General features: G+C 38.1%; 1 pseudogene; it reads right to left on the bottom strand.

Moving 5' to 3' along the window:
* Positions 1-7,445: 7,445 nt before the first annotated feature.
* Positions 7,446-7,939, bottom strand: LOC129035582 (diamine acetyltransferase 1-like; annotated as a pseudogene).
* Between the last annotated feature and the right edge of the window lie 10,920 nt (positions 7,940-18,859).

The raw sequence follows: 18,859 nt of genomic DNA, 5'->3' as shown, positions 1-18,859 counted from the left end.
GTTTAAATACTTTGAAAAGGGATCATATTGTAGGACACTGTTATATTCAGAAGCTTCTATGGGCTTTTTCTCTACCATCTTTTCCTCTCCTTCTCCTTCGCTTCTTTTTTCTCCTCTTCCTGTTTTCCTTTTCTTCATCCTTCTCCTCCTCCCTTCTTCATTTGTGATTTTAAAAGATCATTTTCTTTATGGTTCGTCAATATTATTTCCCTTTTCTTTGGCTTATCTCTTTATCATTTGTATTTATATAAAGTGCTTACTCTAGTTGCTAGCTATATTCAAGAAGAAAACTATTGTGTTAAAAATGGGTGACATGGGTAATTATTCCTGACTTTAGGGAGTTCACATTTTACTGTGGGAAATAGTCATGTATTGAGCTCATCATAGTATTCTCCCATACATAGAAGTCAAACGAATAATGTGCTTGAGACCACAGAAAAGGGAGTGATTAAAATTTTGGGGGTGATGATAGAGTTTAAACAGTGGTGTGCTGAAGCTGGCTTATACTTGTTCGTGAGAGCTGGATTTGCATATAGTTTTTTTTTAAGATTAAATGCAAATCCAGCTCTCACAAACAAGTATAAGCCAGCTTCAGCACACCACTGCATATAGTTTTTTTTTAAGATTAAATGGGGAGGAGCCAAGATGGCCGAATAGGAACAGCTCCGGTCTACAGCTCCCAGCGCGAGCCACGCAGAAGACAGGTGATTTCTGCATTTCCATCTGAGGTACCGTGTTCATCTCACTAGGGAGTGCCAGACAGTGGGCGCAGGTCAGTGGGTGAGCGCACCGTGCGCCAGCCGAAGCAGGGGCGAGGCATTGCCTCACTCAGGAAGTGCAAGGGGTCAGGGAGTTCCCCTTCCAGGGGTGACAGACGGCACCTGGAAAATCGGGCCACTCCCACCCGAATACTGTGCTTTTCCGACGGGCTTAGGAAACGGTGCCCCAGGAGAGTATAGCCCGCACCTGGCTCAGAGGGTCCTACGCCCACGGAGTCTCGCTGATTGCTAGCACAGCAGTCTGAGATCAAACAGCAAGTCGGCAGCAAGGCTGGGGGAGGGGCACCCGCCATTGCCCAGGCTCGCTTAGGTAAACAAAGCAGCCTGGAAGCTTGAACTGGGTGGAGCCCACCACAGCTCAAGGAGGCCTGCCTGCCTCTGTAGGCTACACCTCTGGGGGCAGGGCACAGACAAACAAAAAGACAGCAGTAACCTCTGCAGACTTAAATGTCCCTGTCTGACAGCTGTGAGGAGAGCAGTGGTTCTCCCAGCACGCAGCTGGAGATCTGAGAACGGGCTGACTGCCTCCTCAAGTGGGTCGCTGACCCCTGACCCCCGAGCAGCCTAACTGGGAGGCACCCCCCAGCAGGGGCAGACTGACACCTCACACGGCCGGCCAGGTACTCCAACAGACCTGCAGCTGAGGGTTCTGTCTGTTAGAAGGAAAACTAACAGAAAGGACATCCACACCAAAAACCCATCTGTACATCACCATCATCAAAGACCAAAAGTAGATAAAACCACAAAGATGGGGAAAAAACAGAGCAGAAAAACTGGAAACTCTAAAAACCAGAGTACCTCTCCTCCTCCAAAGGAACGCAGTTCCTCACCAGCAACGGAACAAAGCTGGACGGAGAATGACTTTGACGAGCTGAGAGAAGAAGGCTTCAGACGATCAAATTACTCCGAGCTATGGGAGGATATTCAAACCAAAGGCAAAGAAGTTGAAAACTTTGAAAAAAATTTAGAAGAATGTATAACTAGAATAACCAATACAGAGAAGTGCTTAAAGGAGCTGATGGAGCTGAAAACCAAGGCTCGAGAACTACGTGAAGAATGCAGAAGCCTCAGGAGCTGATGCGATCAAATGGAAGAAAGGGTATCAGCCCTGGAAGATGAAATGAATGAAATGAAGCAAGAAGGGAAGTTTAGAGAAAAAAGAATAAAAAGAAACGAGCAAAGCCTCCAAGAAATGTGGGACTATGTGAAAAGACCAAATCTACGTCTGATTGGTGTACCTGAAAGTGATGGGGAGAATGGAAACAAGTTGGAAAACACTCTGCAGGATATTATCCAGGAGAACTTCCCCAATCTAGCAAGGCAGGCCAACATTCAGATTCAGGAAATACAGAGAATGCCACAAAGATACTCCTCGAGAAGAGCAACTCCAAGACACATAATTGTCTGATTCACCAAAGTTGAAATGAAGGAAAAAATGTTAAGGGCAGCCAGAGAGAAAGGACGGGTTACCATCAAAGGGAAGCCCATCAGACTAACAGCGGATCTCTCGGCAGAAACCCTACAAGCCAGAAGAGAGTGGGGGCCAATATTCAACATTCTTAAAGAAAAGAATTTTCAACCCAGAATTTCATATCCTGCCAAACTAAGCTTCATAAGTGAAGGAGAAATAAAATACTTTACAGACAAGCAAATGCTGAGAGATTTTGTCACCACTAGGCCTGCCCTAAAAGAGCTCTGGAAGGAAGCGCTAAACATGGAAAGGCACAACCGGTACCAGCCACTGCAAAATCATACCGAAATGTAAAGACCATTGAGACTAGGAAGAGACTGCATCAACTAATGAGCAAAATATCCAGCTAACATCATAATGACAGGATCAAATTCACACATAACAATATTAACTTTAAATGTAAATGGACTAAATGCTCCAATTAAAAGACACAGACTGGCAAATTGGATAAAGACTCAAGACCCATCAGTGTGCTGTATTCAGGAAACCCATCTCACGTGCAGAGACACACATAGGCTCAAAATAAAAGGATGGAGGAGAATCTACCAAGCAAATGGAAAACAAAAAAAGGCAGCTGTTGCAATCCTAGTCTCTGATAAAACAGACTTTCAACCAACAAAGATCAAAAGAGACAAAGAAGGCCATTACATAGTGGTAAAGGGATTAATTCAACAAGAAGAGCTAACTATCCTAAATATATATGCACCCAATACAGGAGCACCCAGATTCATAAAGCAAGTCCTGAGTGACCTACAAAGAGACTTAGACTCCCACACATTAATAATGGGAGACTTTAACACCCCACTGTCAACATTAGACAGATCAATGAGACAGAAAGTCAACAAGGATACCCAGGAATTGAACTCAGCTCTGCACCAAGCGGACCTAATAGACATCTACAGAACTCTCCACCCCAAATCAACAGAATATACATTTTTTTCAGCACCACACCACACCTATTCCAAAATTGACCATATACTTGGAAGTAAAGCTCTCCTCAATAAATGTAAAAGAACAGAAATTGTAACAAACTGTCTCTCAGATCACAGTGCAATCGAGCTAGAACTCAGGATTAAGAATCTCACTCAAAACCGCTCAACTACGTGGAAACTGAACAACCTGCTCCTGAATGACTACTGGGTACATAATGAAATGAAGGCAGAAATAAAGATGTTCTTTGAAACCAATGAGAACCAAGACACAACATACCAGAATCTCTGGGATGCATTCAAAGCAGTGTGTAGAGGGAAATTTATAGCACTAAATGCCCACAAGAGAAAGCAGGAAAGATCCAAAATTGACACCCTAACATCACAATTAAAAGAACTAGAAAAGCAAGAGCAAACACATTCAAAAGCTAGCAGAAGGCAAGAAATAACTAAAATCAGAGCAGAACTGAAGGAAATAGAGACACAAAAACCCTTCAAAAAATAAATGAATCCAGGAGCTGGTTTTTTGAAAGGATCAACAAAATTGATAGACTGCTAGCAAGATTAATAAAGAAAAAAAGAGAGAAGAATCAAATAGATGCAATAAAAAATGATAAAGGGGATATCACCACCGATCCCACAGAAATACAAACTACCATCAGAGAATATTACAAACACCTCTATGCAAATAAACTAGAAAATCTAGAAGAAATGGATAAATTCCTCAACACATACACCCTCCCAAGACTAAACCAAGAAGAAGTTGAATCTCTGAATAGACCAATAACAGGAGCTGAAATTGTGGCAATAATCAATAGCTTACCAACCAAAAAAATTCCAGGACCAGATGGGTTCACAGCCGAATTCTACCAGAGGTACAAGGAGGAGCTGGTACCATTCCTTCTGAAACTATTCCAATCAATAAAAAAGAGGGAATCCTCCCTAACTCATTTTATGAGGCCAGCATCATCCTGATACCAAAGCCTGGCAGAGACACAACAAAAAAAGAGAATTTTAGACCAATATCCTTGATGAACATTGATGCAAAAATCCTCAATAAAATACTGGCAAACAGAATCCAGCAGCACATCAAAAAGCTTATCCACCATGATCAAGTGGGCTTCATCCCTGGGATGCAAGGCTGGTTCAATATACGCAAATCAATAAATGTAATCCAGCATATAAACAGAACCAAAGACAAAAACCACATGATTATCTCAATAGATGCAGAAAAGGCCTTTGACAAAATTCAACAACCCTTCATGCTAAAAACTCTCAATAAATTAGGAATTGATGGGACGTATCTCAAAATAATAAGAGCTATTTATGACAAACCCACAGCCAATATCATACTGAATGGGCAAAAACTGGAAGCATTCCCTTTGAAAACTTGCACAAGACAGGGATGCCCTCTCTCGCCACTTCTATTCAACATAGTGTTGGAAGTTCTGGCCAGGGCAATTAGGCAGGAGAAGGAAATCAAGGGTATTCAATTAGGAAAAGAGGAAGTCAAATTGTCCCTGTTTGCAGATGACATGATAGTATATCTAGAAAACCCCATTGTCTCAGCCCAAAATCTCCTTAAGCTGATAAGCAACTTCAGCAAAGTCTCAGGATACAAAATCAATGTGCAAAAATCACAAGCATTCTTATACATCAATAACAGACAAACAGAGAGCCAAATCATGAGTGAACTCCCATTCACAATTGCTTCCAAGAGAATAAAATACCTAGGAATCCAACTTACAAGGGATGTGAAGGACCTCTTCAAGGAGAACTACAAACCACTGCTCAAGGAAATAAAAGAGGATACAAACAAATGGAAGAACATTCCATGCTCATGGGTAGGAAGAATCAATATCATGAAAATGGCCATCCTTCCCAAGGTAATTTACAGATTCAATGCCATCCCCATCAAGCTACCAATGACTTTCTTCACAGAATTGGAAAAAACTACTTTAAAGTTCATATGGAACCAAAAAAGAGCCCGCATCTCCAAGTCAATCCTAAGCCAAAAGAACAAAGCTGGAGGCATCACGCTACTTGACTTCAAACTATACTACAAGGCTACAGTAACCAAAACAGCATGGTACTGGTACCAAAACAGAGATATAGATCAATGGAACAGAACAGAGCCGTCAGAAATAATGCCACATATCTACAACCATGTAATCTTTGTCAAACCTGACAAAAACAAGAAATGGGGAAAGGATTCCCTATTTAATAAATGGTGCTGGGAAAACTGGCTAGCCATATGTAGAAAGCTGAAACTGGATCCCTTCCCTACACCTTATACAAAAATCAATTCAAGATGGATTAAAGACTTAAATGTTAGACCTAAAACCATAAAAACCCTAGAAGAAAACCTAGGCAATACCATTCAGGACATAGGCATGGGCAAGGACTTCATGTCTAAAACACCAAAAGCAATGGCAACAAAAGCCAAAATTCACAAATGGGATCTAATTAAACTAAAGAGCTTCTGCACAGCAAAGGAAACTACCATCAGAGTGAACAGGCAACCTACAAAATGGGAGAAAATTTTCGCAACCTACTCATCTGACAAAGGGCTAATATCCAGAATCTACAATGAACTCCAACAAATTTACAAGAAAAAAACAAACAACCCCATCAAAAAGTGGGCCAAGGACATGAACAGACACTTCTCAAAAGAAGACATTTATGCAGCCAAAAAACACATGAAAAAATGCTCACCATCACTGGCCATCAGAGAAATGCAAATTAAAACCACAATGAGATACCATCTCACACCAGTTAGAATGGCAATCATTAAAAAGTCAGGAAACAACAGGTGCTGGAGAGGATGTGGAGAAATAGGAACACTTTGACACTGTTGGTGGGACTGTAAACTAGTTCAACCCTTGTGGAAGTCAGTGTGGCGATTCCTCAGGGATCTAGAACTAGAAATTCCATTAGACCCAGCCATCCCATTACTGGGTATATACCCAAAGGACTATAAATCATGCTGCTATAAAGACACATGCACACGTATGTTTATTGCCGCATTATTCACAATAGCAAAGACTTGGAACCAACCCAAATGTCCAACAATGATAGACTGGATTAAGAAAATGTGGCACATATACACCATGGAATACTATGCAGCCATCAAAAATGATGAGTTCATGTCCTTTGTAGGGACATGGATGAAATTGGAAATCATCATTCTCAGTAAACTATCGCAAGAACAAAAAACCAAACACCACATATTCTCACTCATAGGTGGAATTGAACAATGAGAACACATGGACACAGGAAGGGGAACATCACACTTCGGGGACTCTTGTGGGTTGGGGGGAGGGGGGAGGGATAGCATTGGGAGATATACCTAATGCTAGATGACGAGTTGGTGGGTGCAGCGCACCAGCATGGCACATGTATACATATGTAACTTACCTGCACATTGGGCACATGTACCATAAAAACTAAAGTCTAATAATAATAATAATAATAATAATAAAATAAAAAAAAATTAAAAAAAAATAAATAAAAATTTGAGAGGTAGAGGGTAAGATCTAAACCAAAGTACTCAAATACCTTAGGCAGCAGATCAGTCAATAAGGCTTCTTGGTTGCACTTGTTTATTTCAGAGAAAATAGAACAGGTAGTATATATAGTTAATTTTGACTGTATGTGTAATCATAAAGGAAATAATTTACTAAAAACTTATTGTATGCCAGGCACTATTCCAAATAATTTCAATTTATTTCATTTAACCCTTTAATCACCCTGTGCACTAGGAATTGCTGTCATTTGCTATATGAAGAATAGTGTTGGCTTTAAATTCCTAATCACCCTAACAATATATATATTATAAACTATTGAGAAAAATAATAAAATTTACACTAAGAACAACAACAACAAAAAAGATTAAATGATAGTTTATTTAGAAAGAATTAAAACAGAAACTCTAAATACCAGTGTGTACATCATACCCATTTAAATGATTTACAAGAATGACTTTTTCTCAAAAAAAACAAAAAGAAAAAAGAATGAGTTTTTCATATATATTAAGACCATACTACCTAGTTTATCAAAAGTTGTTCAAGGAGAAATCTACTCCAAATTGCATACAGTGTTGTCATTTTAAAGAGACGACATTCCAAACATGCAACAGTGCCACTGGTAATGAAATTTTGAAATGAGTGTTCATTCTATTATTTGACTATAAACAGGAGAGAAAGCAAGATAAGTGGAGGATTTGTTCTAAAGTAGAATGGATGTTGTCATCATCTACATCCCGCTTCACTCCTCTTCTGCCATTTTTAGCAAGTACTCCTTGTCGGTTTTGAAGGGTCTCCAGCTGTCTTCCCTGGGCACCTCTTCTTTCGTAGAGGTTAACAGATGGTTCATTCCATTCTGCTACTAAGAAGTGCATGGTGCTACAGTGATACTTCATTGCGACCTGGCTTAAATTCTTCAGAATTTCTGATTTATGCCAAAGCCTTTTTCATTACTCATCCAAAGAAATACAATAGCTTGCCAATTCAAGGGTCATAGGTACAATAGTACATGGTGAAACCAACAGTAATTCTTTCTTTCCAGAGTCCATTGTTTCTTGGGCATCTCTGCAACCACACAGTGGTGGAAGGGATGCTCTCTGAAACCACCCTCTAGCAGATCTTTTTCAGTTAATATTACTTGGTCCCCCACGTATTCATATTTAGCCAGTTCCCTGATAAGCCACAGATACCACTGGAGTCAGCAGTGATGGCAAGGTGGATCACAAATTTAGCCATTTTCTTCTTTTATTTTTCTTCCCTTTATGTAATAGGCCCATATGCTTGAACGGCAGGAGGAGGTGGTTCGTCATTCATGACCCAATGAGCCTCAGTCAGTGATAGAGGTGCTTCAGTGGAGCTGTGCCAAGAGCTGTGCCCGAGTGCCCTTTATCATGGAAGAGATGGCTTTTGAACTGAGATTTACAGGATAAGTAGATTGGTGCAAAAGTAATTGTGGTTTTTGCCATTACTTTTTTAAAAAATTGAAAATTAAAAAAAGGGCAAAAACTGCAATTACTCTTGCAACAAAATAATAGAAGGGTTTTTGCCAGGATAAAAGGGAGAGTGGACTGGGGAAAGGTGGTGATACTGTTTGGACAGTTGTTCCTTCCAAATCTCATGTAGGAATGTGATTCCCAAGGAACCTGGTGGGAGGCGACTGGATCATGGGCATTGATTCCACATGAATGGTTTGGTTGTTTAAGAGTCTAGGACTCCCCCACCCTTGCATTCTTGCTTGCTCCCACTCTCGCCATGTGACGTGCCTGCTCCCCCTTTGCCTTCTGCCATGATTGAAAACTTCATGAGGCTTCACTAGAAACCTAGCAGATGCATGCTCCATGCTTCCTGTACAGCCTGCAGAACTATGAGCCAATTAAGCCTCCTTTCCTTATAAATTACCCAGCCTCAGGTATTCCTTTATAGCACTGCAGGAACAAACTAATACAGGCAGTCTAGGTAATAATAATGGTATCATTTACTGGGTGTGTACTGTGCTTTAGATACTGTGTTAAGGAAACACTTCCATGCACTATTGAGAGGTGAAGCCAGCTGGACTTCCTGGGTCGAGTGGGGACTTGGAGAACTTTTCTGTCTAGCTAAAGGATTGCAAATGCACCAATCAGCACTCTGTGTCTAGCTAAAGGATTGTAAATGCAGCAATCAGCATTCTGTAAAAATGCACCAATCAGCACTCTGTGTCTAGCTAAAGGATTGTAAATCCACCAATCAGCACTCTGTAAAATGGACAAATCAGCACTCTGTAAAATGGACCAATCAGCAGGACATGGGTGGGGCCAAATAAGGGAATAAAAGTGACCACCCAAGCCATTGCGGTAACCTGCTCAGGTGCCCTTCGGTGATATGAAAGCTTTGTTCTTTCACTCTTCACAATAAGTCTTGCTGCTGCTCACTCTGTGAGTCCACACTACCTTTATGAGCTGTAACACTCAACGTGAGGGTCTGCGGCTTCATTACTGAAGTCAGTGAAACCACGAACCCACTGGGAGGAACCAACAACTCCGCACATGCCACCATTAAGAGCTGTAACACTCATTGCAAAGGTCTGCGGCTTCACTCCTGAAGTCAGCGAGACCACGAACCCACTGGAAGGAAGAAACTCTGGACACATCTGAACATATGAAGGAAGAAAGTCCAGACACACCATCTTTAAGAGCTGTAACACTCACCATGAAGGTCTGGGGCTTCATTCTTGATGTCAGTGAGACCAAGAACCCACTGGAAGGAATAAATTCCGGACACACTATCATACTTAAGCATGGAAACAGTCCTGTGAGGTAGGTATTACCAACCTCATTTTTACCTAGAAAATGAAGATGCTGGGATTTGAAATAATGTCTATCAGACTCCAAAGGTTTACCACTGTACTTTACTGCTTCGTAAGCAAATAAGTGGATGTGGGGAAATTTGGGAGGGTGGACCAAGTTTAACAACACATTATTTTCTTTATCTCCAATTTGACACAGCTTGCAGTTTTCTAAAGCCAGGTATAAATTTCTCTGGCTGGGGCAGTTATTCTTCAGGAAAACTCTTTAATGAGAGCTCTATCTTATAGACTCATATAACCTTTGAGGATATTTTTTAGTTTATTCAGGATATTATATTTAAGGACAGTACTGAGGGATAAAGAAAATTGACACTATGACTTGCCTAGTGCTTTGCACAGGGAAGGTTAGGTGGCCTTCAAAGAAGGGAAAGGAGTTAGAAAATGTTAACTGTCAGGGATAGCCTGAGCGAAGATAGGGCAGCATATATAATTAAAAAGGGATTAATATCTAGAATATACAAGGAACTCCTGCCAATCAGCAAGGATAACACAGGCGAAGTGCATGAATAAACAATTCACAGAAGGGAAAAAATATCCAAATGACCAATGAATATATGAAGAGATGCAAAACCTTACTAGAAATCAGAAAAATGCAAATGAAACAACCCAGCAAATGAAACAACCCAGCCTCTGGTTTCCCCACCAAAAATATGTCACAATTTTGGTTAAACTAATAGCCAGTGCTTTTATTATTATGAGTATATAAATATTCACATCTATGATTATTTTTATTTGATTCACAGCTTTCAAAAACAGCTTTATTGAGGTATAATATATAACACAATACTTTGCACATTTAAAGTGGAAAACTTGATAAGATTTGATATATGTTTACACCCATGAAACTATTATCACAATGAAGACATTGAATATACTAATCCCTCAACAGTTTCCTTGTTTGCTTTTGTAATCCTTCTTTACTGCCTATCACCCTTTAGGCAACCACCGATATGCTTTTTGTTGTATAGATTAGCTTGCATTTTCAAGAATTTTGCATAATGAAATCACAGAGTATGTAGTCCCCATGTTGCTGCACTTCACAGTAATTTTATTTTTTTAATTACTGAATTGTATTACATTGTATGGATGTACTACAATTTGTTTATCCCTTCATTCACCTATTGGACATTTGGGTTGTTTCCTGTTTTTGGCCATTACAAATAAAACTGTTATGAACATCCACGCACACATCTTTGTATGGGCGTATGTTTTCATTTCTCTTGGGTAAGTACCTAGGGGTGAAATGGTTGTATCATATGGTAGGCAGATGTTTAACTTTTTAAGAAACTACCAAACGGTTTTCCAAAGTGGTTGTATAATTTTGTATTCTTATCAGCAGTGTAGGAGGGCTCCGATTCTTCCACATCCTCACCAACACTTCATATTGGCAGTCTTCTGTCTTTTTAATTTTAGACATTCTAATCAGTGTGTATTTGTATCTCATTGCAATTTTAATTTGTGTTGCTCTAATGACTAATGATATAATACAATATATAATTTGCAATATATATTATCTTATATATTACAAATATTTGCAAATATATATTACTATATATTTACAAATATGTATTTCCAAATATATTACTTATAAATAATTATATATTTGTAATATATAATATATTATATAATTCATATTGCCCTAATGACTAATGATAACATCTTTTCATGTTATTTGCCATCTATATATCTTTTTTAGTAAACTGTATGTTGAAATTGCTCATTTAAATAATTGGATATTAAAAGTTTCCTTATGGTTGAGATTTAAGTTCTTGATATATTCTGAAACAAGTCATTTATGAGATCTATGATTTAGAAATATTTTAGCTGTGTTTGTGGCTTGTCTTCATTCTCTTAACTTCAGAAAAACTTTTGAAAAGCAAAAGTTAAAAATTTTGATAAGGTCCATTTTATTACTTCTTTTATAGATTGTGTTTATGGTGGTGTATCTAAGAAATCTTTGCCTAAGTAAAGATCACAAAGATTTTTTTCCTATGTTTTCTTGTAGAAGTTTTATAGCTTTTTATTTACACTTAGGCTTAAGATTCATTTTGGATTAATTCCCATATATGGTATGAGATATAAATCAAAGCTCTTTTTCTGCATATGGGTAATGATGGGCTATAGGACAGGCTACCCTAAAATATGGCACTATGCCATTTGATGAAACAGCAGAACCAGGCCACAGAAACTAGAAAGAATTACCCTCACTCCTTCTACCCTGAAGCAGGCCATAAACTTAGCTGACTTTCTCTGAAAATATGTTATAATATCTGATTCCAGAGGGGTTCTCCCTATACCCAGAAAAAAAGAATGTCCTTATCTTTGAAGACACAGAGACATCAATAACAATCTAACAAACAGGCCTTGCTAAGTTTCCCTCAGTTTATTACATTAGACCATATCCTTCTGTCCTTCAATCATCTTCTGCATGACTGTCCATAAATGCACAGGTTTCATAAGAATACACAGATTTCCCCATTTCTTTGGGACTGCATTTCTGAAGGATCCTGTGTCACATAGAACTTATAAAAATTTTTATGCTTTTCTTCTGTTAATCTGTCTGTTGTTATAGAGGTTTCAGCTGTGAGCCTAGCGATGGGTGAAGAAAGGTATTACTTTTCTCCCCTACCATAGCCAGTTGTTCCAACATTATTTGTTGAAAAGACTTTCTATTCTCCACTGAATTTCCTTTCCATTTTTTAAATAAAAAATCAGTTTCTGTATAAATGTGGGTCTACTTCTAGCTATCTATTCTATTCCATTCATCTATTTATCTATCTTGACACCAATATCATATTGTCTTTACTGTGTGTGTGTGTTTTTTTTTTTTTTTTGCCTGTCACAACAAAGTTTATTATGAAAATAAGCTGGTGTGGGGACAAGAAAACAGACAAATACATTTTGGTTGGGTGACTCAGGAGAAGTAGTACAGCTTCTTCATATTGCTTCCATACTTCCTAAGGGCAGGAGTCAAGATTTCCATGGTTCGGGTATATGTGTGGTCTTTGCTCTTGTTTCATGAGCTGTTAGGGGCTTTGCCCTTCATTTTGTGGTCCTATAAGGCATAGTTGGCAATACCTGAGATGAATTTCTGGGCAGCTAAGGAGCTAAACTGAATTATTTGTGAGTCTGAGGCCTCAAAGCCAGGATGGCTTAGGTAGTAACCAGTTACTGCCTGTGGATTGGTAGATGTGTAATCCTCCAGCTGCATCAGGAAGTCCATCAGAGGCCTGATGGGCATCTCGCTCCCCTAACCCCAGCCTCCTTGCTGTCCCCACAGGGTTGGCCTGGGTTCTGTGTGGCTGTGGGAAGCATAGCAGGGCTGAGGCAATAGAAGGCTGCACTCTCAGCCAAGCATTTTACTATAGCCTTATGATGAGTTTTGAAATCAGGAATTATTAGCCTATCAACTTTGTTTTTTTTCCAAATTGTTGTTGCTATCCTAGGTCCTTTGCCTTTACAGTGAATTTTAGAATCAGCTTGTAAATTTCTTTAAAAATTCCTGGTCAGATTTTTCATTGAATTTCATTAATCTATAGACCAATTTGGGAGAATTGATACAAGATACAGTTCTTTACTTAATTAGGTCTTTAATTTCTCTCAAGAATATTTTGAAGTCTTTAGTGTACAAGTCTTTCACATATTTGATCAGATTTATTCCTAGTTCATCCTCTTCTGCTTCTTTCAGTTAGTAATATGCATTTATGTTTCCTTCATGTCTTTTTGGGACTTGACAGTTCATTTCATTTTACTGCTGAATTGTATTCTAGTTGTCTATACGTACCAGTTTATTTATCCATTAACCTACTGAAGGACATCTTGGTTGCTTTAATTTTGGCAATTATGAATCAAGCTGCTATAAACTTTTTCACACAAATCTTTGTGCAGACATGTTTTCAACTAATTTGGATAAATACCAAGGATCATGATTGCTGGATTGTATGGTAAAAATATATTTAGTTTTGTGGAAAACTGAAAACTGTCTTCCAAAGTGGTTGTACCATTTTGCATTCCCACCAGCAGTGAATGAGAGTTCCTGTTGCTTCATATCCTCATCAGCATTTGGTGGTATTGATGTTCTGGATTTCAGCCATTCTAATAGGTATATAGTGGTATCTCATTGCTGTTTTAGTTGCAATTCCTGAATGTTGTATGATGTTGAACATCTTTTCATATGCTTATTTGCCATCAAGACTTTTTTTATGGCCCATAATATGGTGTGTTTTTGTGCACTTGAAAAGAATATGTATTATGCTTTATGCTTTTGTTGGATGGAGTGTTCTCCCAGAGATTGCTGTGTTTTGCCACCTAATGTCCAGTGTCTTGAAAACCATTGTTTCATATAATTTACCTTTTTTTGTTTGTTTCAGGTGGTAGAGTAAGAGGCCTAGTCTCTGTCAATCCATCTTGACTGGAAGCTGAAGGTCTCTTTTGTAAACTTTTTCTTTCTCTTCACTAAATATTTACTGGTTTCCTTAGTTTTCTTTGTACTTATCACTAATTTATTCTCAAATTTAATGTTAGAAATGTGAATTTCCTCTCCATATATTCAGACACATCATGTAATCTTTCAGTTTAATATTTTCCTTAGGGCCAGCCTTTCTGAAGCTTTCCTTCCTCCTCTTTCAATGTAGACAAGCTGCTGTCTTTGTCTCTCCTACATGGTTGTTGTCCTGGGATTTCTGTTAACTAATATTCTACACACTTACTTCTTCACTCTCTGGTGTTTTCTGGGCCTCTTATATTCCTTTACTTGGTTTACTCTCCAGTTGTGGTGGAATACATCTTCTAGTAGCTTCCTAGAATAGATGCATGAGAGGTACATGTTTTGAGAACTTATCAGACTGAAAATACCTTTATTCTACATTCCTATTTGCTTTCAAACTTGGATGGTTATAGAATTCTAGGTTGGAAGTTAATTTCCCTCAGAATTTTAAGATACTATGCCATTTTTTTGCTAGAGTTAAGTATTGCTATTGAGAAGTCTGATGACATTCTAATTTCCTTTTTTTTTTGTTTGCATCTGTTTTACTCTTTGGAGGCTTTTAGGATCTTTTCTTTATTCTTAGTATCATCAAATTTTTCATTGATCCCCAGTACTAAAATTTTTTTAAATCTAAAAATTCATATTTAATTTCTGCAATCATAATTTTAATCTTTCAGAAGTTTTTTTCTCCTTTAATGTTTCTTTTTTATTATATTCTATTCTTGTTTAATGAATTTAATATCTTCTCTTATCTCTGAGGATATTAATTTCATTGTTTAAAAGTTTTGTTTTTTTCTGTGTATGGACTATTTCCTCTGAGCTCTGTTTTTATTAATTTTTTTTATAATCATCCATATCAAATATATGTATATTTTCCAATATCTGGTAAATTTTCCTGTTCTTAGTTAAGAATGAGGGCTTAAAGAGATGAATGAAAGCTGCTTGTATGCATGTGTGCGTGTGCGTGTGTGTATGTGTGTGTGTTTGTGTGTGCCTGAAGGGTCTGCCAATTGAGGGTCTTCTCTTTAGGCTGTTTTGGTGGGCAGCACGCTGCCTTGTTGTTCATACTTAACTTTGTGTGGTTCTTTTCTTTATACATGGTCAGTTTTCTCAGATGGAAATTGTTTACCTTCCTGTCTAGAGGTTACAAGGCTCACTGCCAGCACACAAGGAGTCAAGTCAGGGAGGGCTCAAGTAGTCTAGAATTTTACGAAGTATGGCTTCACTGGCCTCGACTGTGCTGGACAACTCCTAGTCCAAAGTTCCTATGGTTCAACCTCTATAGTCTTTTGCTGTGGTGATAGAGGGCATCTAAGAATTTAGCTGTTTTTTATACAGACTGATAACCAATTCTTCCATTTTTAGTCCCACTAGCACCCCAACTTTAGGCGTATCTGATAGACCCAACTTTGGAGCCTTTTCCTGGTTCTTTAAGGCTTGCATCTTGTCTTTTTCCTGCAGGCATATAGTTTTCTCTTGTCTTCTAAGTCAGTCATTATAAGTTTATGTGATTTCCACCTTCCAAAATTTAATTGACATCTCTCTTTTTTTCTGTTTTATCCCCCCTATTCTCTTTGTTCTTTGGTTTCTAACTTTAAAAAATCCTTTCAATGTAATTTTAAGGTGTTTGCAGCAGGGAGACGAAATGAGTGATGTTCTTTTTTTGTTTAATTTTTTTTTTACTGTGAAATATAACAAATACAGTGAAAAGTGCAAAAAAAATTCACTGATTTTCACAAAATAACCATCCACATTGAGAAACAGAACATTGCCAATCCACCAGAATCCTCCCTCATGCTTAAAACACTCTTGCTGTAAGAATCTTCATCTCATCACAATAAGTGTAATTTCAATGCACCTCAAATATTCTGAATCTTATTCTTTGGTCTCCTGCATGCGTCACTTAATAAACAATCCAAATTATCCACTTTCTCTATATTTTCCGCTGTCCATATTTTTGGAAAAATATTAAATGTTGATGTGGAGCAACATATACTAGAACTCGCTAGTAAGCTTTACCTTGGCTAGCAAGTGTAATGTTTTGCTAAGAGATATTTGTGTGCAGGCACAACCTGGCTTTATCTAAAAGAAACTTTATCTAACTTAGAAAATTGTTCCTCCCTTGAGATTGTCATTCTGTAAGATGAATATAATTTCTTTTTTAAGATTTTAGAAGATACTGGGGAGCATCGAAGTTAGACTGTGGCATAGAGCTAGTATAAAATAAGTTGAAAAGTAATATTTCTTGGTAATATCATTTATTCTCCACTTACTAAAAGCCCAACACCCTTCCTGTACAAAGGTCATAGTTTTCTGTGAACCAGAAAAACTATAAATTTTACCATCTGGTTTTAACTGAGAAGAAATATCAAGAAATTCCTCCTGTGGGCTCTATAAATGCTGAGATAGTAGACTGACACATGAAATATAATAAGTGTAGTTATTCATGCTTTTTTCCCCTCTCAAAAATGTCCTAATGATTTGTTTTTCTACTCCATCTATAAATACCCATGAAGCAGAGTCTCACTAAGGGAGAGGCCTGCTGTTTTTTCTTATGTAAAGTGTCAAGTAAGTTGAATATTTTTGGGCATGTTAATCTTTGTTTGGCATTTAAGCAGAAAATGCATTAATGATTTAGCATATGAAAGGTATATTGGTTATCAGATTTTGTCTACACATAATTTCTTTTTTTCTCCTTCAGGAAATATATTGAAATTGATATTCTTTTTAGAATTTTACTTTCTATCTGTAATCTGTAATTTTACTGTCTATCTGTAATCTGTAAAAAATAAACAACAGTCAATCTTCCTTTTCATGTGTAACAATGGGAAATTTGTGCAACCCATGAGGCATTCTTCTGCATGAGAGACAGGATGCTGGATGAAGTCTCCAAAACCTTCTAGCTCCAGTACTTGCTGTGTCTTATTCAACCTCCAGCAGTTCTGTGTTGCTTTTTTCTTATTTAAGAGTCTTAGTTGCACCTGTTAACTCATCATTACATTAGGCACACCAACATGGCACATGTATACGTATGTAACAAACCTGCACATTGAGAACATGTACCCTAGAACTTAAAGTATATTACTAGTAATTAAAAAAAGAGTCTTAGTTATGGAACTGGAACACCCCAAACATAATTTCAGGGAAAACAATTTGTATACACATTATACTGGAGGTTTTTAAACCTGGCTGACCATTAGAATCTCCTGGGGGAGTTTGTTGAATAGATTCCTAGGTTCTGCTCCCAGAAAGCCTGATTTTTCTAGCCATTTTGGATAAAGCATTTGGTTTTGGCTTCTGTAATAGTGTGGAGAAAGGGACTTTTCACTGTATCTTCCCAAATTCTGAATTCGGATATCATTTTCATCACATTGCTTCTCTGTTTCAAAGAGTAGTGATTTTTAAGCACTAGCATTCTTTCAAGGAAGGAACAGGTATAGATACTTTGGGAGTGTGAGGCTCAATGAGAGAGAAGTGCAGGCTGGAGAGTGGAGGCCATTGGAGTCTTTGGATATCAGATCTCTTAGCAGCCACTGGGCAGTTAAGATAATTGGAAAAGAAATTCAGAAAGAGGGCAAAGGGCATCTAAGAGGAAGCTGTTACACCTTTCTAACTCTTTCCTTATTAAGCACAGACATGTATGTGTATTCACTCATCCCTCACCACAGCCAGCTGCTTGAGAGGTTCTGCCCAAACAGCTGGAGGCAACTCCAACCATCCATCAGTGTGGCAGCTCAGTATTTTCCCCAGGCCTGCTCTGTGGGACTTAGGTTAACTTGAAGTCAGTGGATTAATTCATGGGTTAATTCATGACCAATGAAACATTTGAAAATATGGGGCTGAGGAAAGCACACCTGGAATGAGCATCAGGTGACAAAAGTTGTAGCTTTAGTTCTGTCATTTATTAGCAAAGTGACTTCCTTAATGTCTCTGGACATTAGGGTTTTTTTGTTTACTCAAGGAAGGCTGCACTAGGTAATTTCTTGGATCCCATTTAGTTTTCAGTCTATTAGTCTGAGAGGGCTGAGGCTGAGGCAAGGAGGTGGTTTCTGATTTAGTTCTATTGCCTGCTATTGTCAAGTATCTATAGACCAACCCCCACCCCTCCTTTTTTTTTTGAGACAGAGTCTTGCTCTGTCGCCAGGCTGGAGTGCAGTGGCACGATCTCAGCTCACTGCAACCTCTGCCTTCCAGGTTCAAGCAATTCCCCTGCCTCAGCCTCCCAACCAGACCCCTTTGATGAGGCTATTTCTCTTTGGAAGAAATCGATGTTTTTGATGAGGTTGGCAACATTGCTTATACTAAGTATTCACACACCTTCTTTTTTTACACACTATAGATTAGTCCTTTTTTGTGTTGCAAAGCCTAAAACTAAGAGATTATGATTTGGAAATGGGATGTGAGTTGCAAACTAATCACTGAATTCCTACCTGTTTGCATAAGGGTTGAAAATTCTCTTGAACGACTGAGCAATTTCCTGATAGAATCTCAAGATATTTGTTTTAGTCTGTTTTCTTTTAATATTATAGTTATTAATACTATTAGTATTCTGAGGGATAGATTCATAATATGTTACATTTATATTCAGGAATAACTAATAGCGCAAACTTAATCTGCTGTAAATAAACTGATCTTCCACTCAAAATGTGTCCAATTTTCCATGTTCCCTACCATTTAAAAAGGCATATATTTGTAGTCACCTATACTTTTTCTTTTTCTTGCATCCTCCACATTCTAATAGATGGCCAGTTTTACTTGTTTCTACCTCTGAAATGTTGTTCATCAAACTACTGCCACTGACTCATTACTTCTTGCTTACCTTTTC

This window comes from Pongo pygmaeus, chromosome 3 (genome assembly GCF_028885625.2).
Source record: "Pongo pygmaeus isolate AG05252 chromosome 3, NHGRI_mPonPyg2-v2.0_pri, whole genome shotgun sequence".
In the NCBI taxonomy this organism is placed as follows: Eukaryota; Metazoa; Chordata; class Mammalia; order Primates; family Hominidae; genus Pongo; species Pongo pygmaeus.
The sequence above is the reverse complement of the archived record's forward strand: the minus strand, read 5'-3'. Positions and strand labels throughout refer to the sequence as shown.